Source organism: Hipposideros armiger, unplaced genomic scaffold (genome assembly GCF_001890085.2).
Source record: "Hipposideros armiger isolate ML-2016 unplaced genomic scaffold, ASM189008v1 scaffold_46, whole genome shotgun sequence".
Lineage (NCBI taxonomy): Eukaryota > Metazoa > Chordata > Mammalia > Chiroptera > Hipposideridae > Hipposideros > Hipposideros armiger.
In genome coordinates this window covers 2,906,586-2,912,658 of record NW_017731396.1, presented here as the reverse complement: position 1 = coordinate 2,912,658, position 6,073 = coordinate 2,906,586, and positions in this window count along the sequence as shown.

Below are 6,073 nucleotides of genomic sequence, written 5' to 3'. Positions count from 1 at the left end.
CTCATCACTAAGCCCCCTCCCCTTGGGACCTGTGAGTAACAAACCGTGTTTTTTTGTTTTTGTTTTTGTTTTTTTTTTAGCTGAGCCATCCTGCTACCAATGGCAGCTCAGCGGCTGCTCAGCTCGGGCTGGACTTGAACCGCTGTTGCTCAGAGCTCAAACTCTTGAGCGAGCTCTTAACCAACTGAGCCACTCGGCCGGCCCAACAAACCGTGTTTTTAATGGCAATTGCCTCCTGATCTACTGGTCTCACCACACCTAAATAATAAAAAGCTATATTTTAAAACACCCCTGAACCTCAGTTTCCCCATTCATAACCTGGGTTGCAACCACCCACCCTGCCTTACAGGGTCTCGGCAGGAATCAGGCTTGATAATGCTGTAAAAAGCCTTGCAGGGCGGACAAGCGAAGGCATATCCAAACCCAAAGACAGTCCTCTGAGGACACCACCATTGGACGGCCTCCTGCCCATGCCTCTTTGAAACAGGTAGGTCCAGGATGATCAACCCTCTTTCCAGATCGGTAAACTGAGACACAGCAAGGTTAAATGACTTACCCAAGGAAGCGCAGCTGGTTATCCAAAGATCCAGGACTGGAGATCAAGGCCTGGGAGAAGGTGTAATCCAGACCAGCTGGAGTTAACCAAGGAGAAGGCCTGGAGGGGGTGGGGGCAGTGGGTAGGTATGCACACGCTGCACACGTGCACGGCGTGTATGCACACACACGGGCCCACACCCCCTCTTGCTGCCAGCCCTGGCAGAATTAGGAATGCATTCAGGGTAGAGGACTGGCTATACAATTACCCTGTCACTCTCGCTCCTAATTTCTCCCTCCTTGTCCTTGGGCACAATTGGGAATCTCTTTTAGGTTCACAATTAGGCTCCTTCTCCAACTGGCATTGTTTCAGCGCCTCTCCACGTGACTCCCCTCTTCCCCAAGCTTTTCAGTGGCAGCCCTCTCAGCCCAGCAAAGCCTGACACGTCCTTCCTTCAACGTGTATGTCTCAGGCTCAGAATAGCCTCCCCGAATAAAATAAAAACCTTTATGAACTGATTCCAGGTGAATCAAAGGGTTCTGTTCATGGCAGTTTTTCCAGCGTCTGCTTTCTCCCCAGGTCACAGACATTTCTTATCTACAGTAGCCATTCAGACCAAGTCCAAGGACAGCCAGGGAAGCCCATGGGTCCAAAAACCCCAAACAACTGGACCACAATGATGAGCCACCCCCACCTTCTTCCCACCTTTAGTGTGTTGGGGGGGAGGGCATCACAGAAAGAAGACATCCAGTATCTTGAGTGGACAGAGCTTAACAACACTTTTAGTGGAATTGTCAATACAAGCCGTTGCTCAGGCACAGCTCTAAGCGCTTTGCATTTATTAGCTCATTTCGTTCTCATACCAACGCTGTGAGACAGTTCTTACTACTGTGCCCATTTTACAGATAAGGACACTTGCAAAGACTGAAACATCTGACAACCAGAATCAGCTTCCTCACATGACAGTGATCATGAGAGCAGAGACATGGCTGCCCCTGTAGGTGGGACACGCACACTTCAGCTTGCCACAGTCTACCCCTCCCCCTGTCTGCCTGGCTCACTTCCGTGACTGGCTCCTCCCCCGCAGGCACCTTGAGTTTTCAGCCCCTACATGTGCTGCCTCCTCCCCTGAGCTTCCTCTACCCTCATCTGGCTCTTACAGAGTCAGGGTCTGAGACCAGAAGGTCCACAAAAAACTCCACCCTTCTTCTTCCTGCAGACCGACTCCTCCAGGAAGCCTTCCTTGTTTAATGAACGCTGCCAGCGCCTAGGTTGAAAGGATTCTTAGACGTCATCTGGTCCTAACCCGGCAGTTACAGATGAAGGGACTGAGACCCAGAGAGCCATGCAATGCTGCTCCCCGCTCACCGGGTCATCAAGCCTTGTCCCACCAAAGGCGTCCCCACTCCCCTTCCTACCTGTGGTGGGGGAGGTAGGGCTGGTACTGTTCTCATGCTCATTTTACAGATAAAGGAACTAAAGTAAGACGCTGGGCCTCTGTTTGTCACATATGAGGCTGCTCTTACTTCTAAGGTCTCCCTGACCACAAGCCAAATCTGATTCCTTCTCATCATTCTCGACTCTCTTATTATTAGTCCCTGAGTTGTAGGACCAGGTCTGAGCCCTCCTCACCTTCGCCTGGACACAGGCCTCAGAAAGCCTGAGCCTGCTGCCCCCACTGACCCTCGTCCTGAGATTCGGGCCCTTCATTCTGCGTCCTCCACTTCACACCCACCCCAACGCTACGCTCCTTCCGGCCCAGGCAGAGCATAATTCTGCCGCTAAGTTCCCAGCTGAAAAAGGAGCATCACAGAGGTTCAATGAGACCCAAGGTCACGCTATTCCTGACAGAGCTGGGACCAGCACCTGACCCCTGACCCCTTACCCCTCTTCACCGTGTTTCCAGCTCCACTCTGCATTGCCCCCCACAGAAGCCAAGAAGGGACTCTGTGATGTCACTGTGACCATTCCCTGCTTTGGACTCTCCCTCCAGGGACCCTGACCGCCTGGGAGCCATCTTCGTTTCTGGGTAGGCAGCGGAGTCTTGGACCCACCCCCAAGCTCGTCGCTTTCTCAGCACCTTTGCTATCCGGTCCTGGCAGATCCCTAAGCTCTTCCTCCTCCCCTTCCCTGGACCCTGCCTATCTCTTTATACCTCCAGTGCTGTCCGTACAGCTGTGCAGGTTGTGCACTGCTCCCCCAGCACAGACACATGCTGCAGTCTTAATTGTCACTCAGTAGGCATCGCCAAACGTCCTATATGGTACAGCTGCCAGCTACAGGAAGTGCTGCAGCAGCCTGCCACTGTGCAGACCAGAGAGCCTCTCCTTCCCCTCCGCAGCCTTCCCCCGCACCCCACCCGCCCTCCACTGGCCCCCTTCCTTAGCCCTAGGACCACTAAACACTTTCAAGCAACCAGGGATGGACCTCCGGGACTGGCAGGAAAGGTCCCTAGAGCAGGGGAAACCTTGCTTGGCCGTAATTAAACTCCGCCACCGTGCAGGCTGCAGACGAAAGGGAACCCATAATGGGATTAGAATTGTCATAAATTAAAATCATAAATTCAATAAATGCCTTATCGGCCTCCCTCTGCAAACGGCTGGCCCACAGAGGCTGGCTTTGATAGGCAACGAGGCGGACTGCAGGAGTGGGAGACTCCGGCCCAGCTGCCAGCCCAAGCTGATAGGGCCAGGCCAGGGGGTCCTTCTCCAGAGAATGCTCCTGGGAGGGCAGACCATGACAGCTGGTGGTGCTCCAGAACCAGCTGTGGCACCCTATCACCCCCACGTTTTATTTAATCCAGCCTAGCTCTTCACCAACTTCCTGCCTTAGAATTGTTGACACACGCCTCTGCCACCCACCACATGGGCACCCATTAAGTGGTTTTTGGCCTCACATATGGGGCATGGTGGAAGGACATGCTTTGACACAGCAAAGTTCTGGGTTTGAATCCTAATCCAGCACATGAGAGTGTCAGGACCTTGGATAGGTGTCTGTGTTCAGAAGCATTCACCATCACTCCCATCATGAGTGCACCATCCATCCGCCCTGCCATTTGTCCTCGCTTTCTGCACATAGTAATGGAGTTCTGACTGAGTGCCAAACTGTGCTAACCACGGGGGGAAACAGCAGTGAGCAAGACACACAAGGTCATGGAGTTGACAGCCCAGTGGGGGAGACAGACATAAACAGGCACTTTCATGAATAACTGATGATAACTGCAGAGGGGCCACAAAGGAGAAGCCCAGGAGACCCAACCAAGTTGGAGAAGGGAAGATGCAGCGTGGGAAGATTTTTGTGAAGAACTAAAAGCTCTAGTGGAGGTCTGAAGGATGAGCCAAGAGAAAAGGGTGAGGGAGGCATAAAGAGCTCTCAACATAGGCAGAAGTATGTGCAAAGGCCCTGGGGTGGGAGCAGCAGGGGATCCTAGTTTTATGGGACCTGAAGTTTATANAGCCAGCCCTAGGAGTGTTTCATCTGGACCCTTCTATGCCCAAACAACTCGGGGTTACGTACATAGGAGGGACCCAAAAAGGGTTTGTAGTATGCCATCAAATGGGTGGTCCTCAAGCAGAAGGGGAGGCAGGGGTTGAAAATGGGTAGAAGAGATAAAGCAATTTTTTGAAAAAGAAATAACAGTGCTTGACCAAGTGCTAAACTGAATATAATCAACTGTCACTGAATGTATGTAATGTGGCTGCAACCTGTCCAGGAGGGTGGACAGGAGGGTGACCTGGACTCATCCAGGAAAGCATTGCAGAGGAGGCAGCAGGTTTCATCTTGAGCATTTTAGGATGGAGAAAATGCAGCCCAATCAGATAAAGGCAGAAAGGCAGCAACATGGTGGGGAAGGGGGTGGTTACCTGAGGAGCTGAGAGGGGTAACAGGGCTCCCCCCATCCCCACAAGAACTGACCAGCTTCTCTGGGGTCTTCCATGGATCTGGCATCTGCAGGGACCCCCAGGAAGGCTAATCTAGTGGCTTCAGCCCTGCCCCTCCTCATCTTTGGGGTAACATCTTGACTCCGGAAGGCCCCTGTTACAATGCACAGTTCTTACCAAGAGGGACAGAGTTGACACTAAGATCAGCCTCTCGCCCCACTCAACACAGTAGAGAGACCAGGACCCTGGAAAACTTGGGGTGATGGGCCACCTCCATGAGTGTCTGACACCAAAGATCAAAGTTACAACTTTGCCTCCAGCCTGGAGCAGAGCTGGGCTCCTTAGCACCAGCCCCTCAGTATCCTTCCCCTCACCCCATTACTCCCACCCCCACCCAACGGCCACCTAAGGCCGGTCACACACAGGCCAAGGCCACTTCCACCATACCCTCTGCACGACCCACGCTGCCTCTGGGAAATCAGCCAGGCCCCTGGCCCAGGGGCTCTGAATGCCAGGGAGGGGGCCATGGGCTCAGCTCGTGGGCATTTAGCATCAGCACTTATGGCCACGGGCGGCCTAGGCGGCACCACCATCCCTCAGGGAAGAGACCCGATCCCAGCTGGAGGCTCTGACACTCAAGTAAAAATCGTTGCCATGAGAAAACCCCAGCCCCACCGTTTCCTAGCTGCAGACCCTCTATGGATGGCTTCACAGCAGCTCCTGGCTAGAGTTGGCTGGCTGGCAACAAGCAGCCAGCCATTGGAGATCTCAGCTCCACCATGACTAGGTGAATGACCTTGGGGAAGTTGCTTAAATTTCCCATGCCTCCATTCCCCACCTATGAGAAAGGGATTGTAATAATACCTATCTTCCTTTATTACCTGACCTGGCCTAAAGGAAGTGCTGAATACATGCTGATTAAATTAACAAAGGAATGAAAGCTGGCATGCCAGTCAGGCACTTTCAGTCACAAGCAACAAAAGCCCAATCCAAGCTAGTTCTTGGGGAAAGGGTATTTAGCAGCTCTGGTAACTGAAAAGTTCACTCAGACACAGCTGGATCCAGGGACTAATATCCTTCAACCTCTTGGGTCTCTCTCACTGTCTCTCCACATCACAGGGGAGAATGAACCTACAGGAAGCTCCAGCTTACATCATCTCAACAAGTGACTTCAGAGGAAAAAGAGGATGCAAAGTCCCAGACGGGAACTCTGATTGGCTCAGCCTGGACCTCATGATCATTTGTGTAAGCAGGAAGGGGTGCAGTGATAAAGAGCTCCCCACAACCAAATGGAGAGCACAGGGGGATGTCTCCCCAAAGGAGAGGGGTTCTGTTACCAGAAGAGGGAGAAGTGATGCCCAGCAGGTATAAACACTGGAAACATCAGGAAGTCTCAGCGGGGTGACTGGGCAGCTGGCCAGGGCAGGGCTGCAGCCTGTGACCACAGGGGAGGAAAGCAGAAGGAGGAGAAGAAGAGAAGAGAAAGAAGTGGACGGGCAAAAAAGAAAAGGGGGAGGTGCCTGGACCACACAGGGCTAAACCTCTGAGCTCAGCATCCACACAGGCCCCCAAAACACCCTGTTTGCATGAGGTTAACCCCACTCTAGCCCCAGTCCTCCTTGCCACAAGGTAATCCCATGCCCCTTGCCAAGTGGTT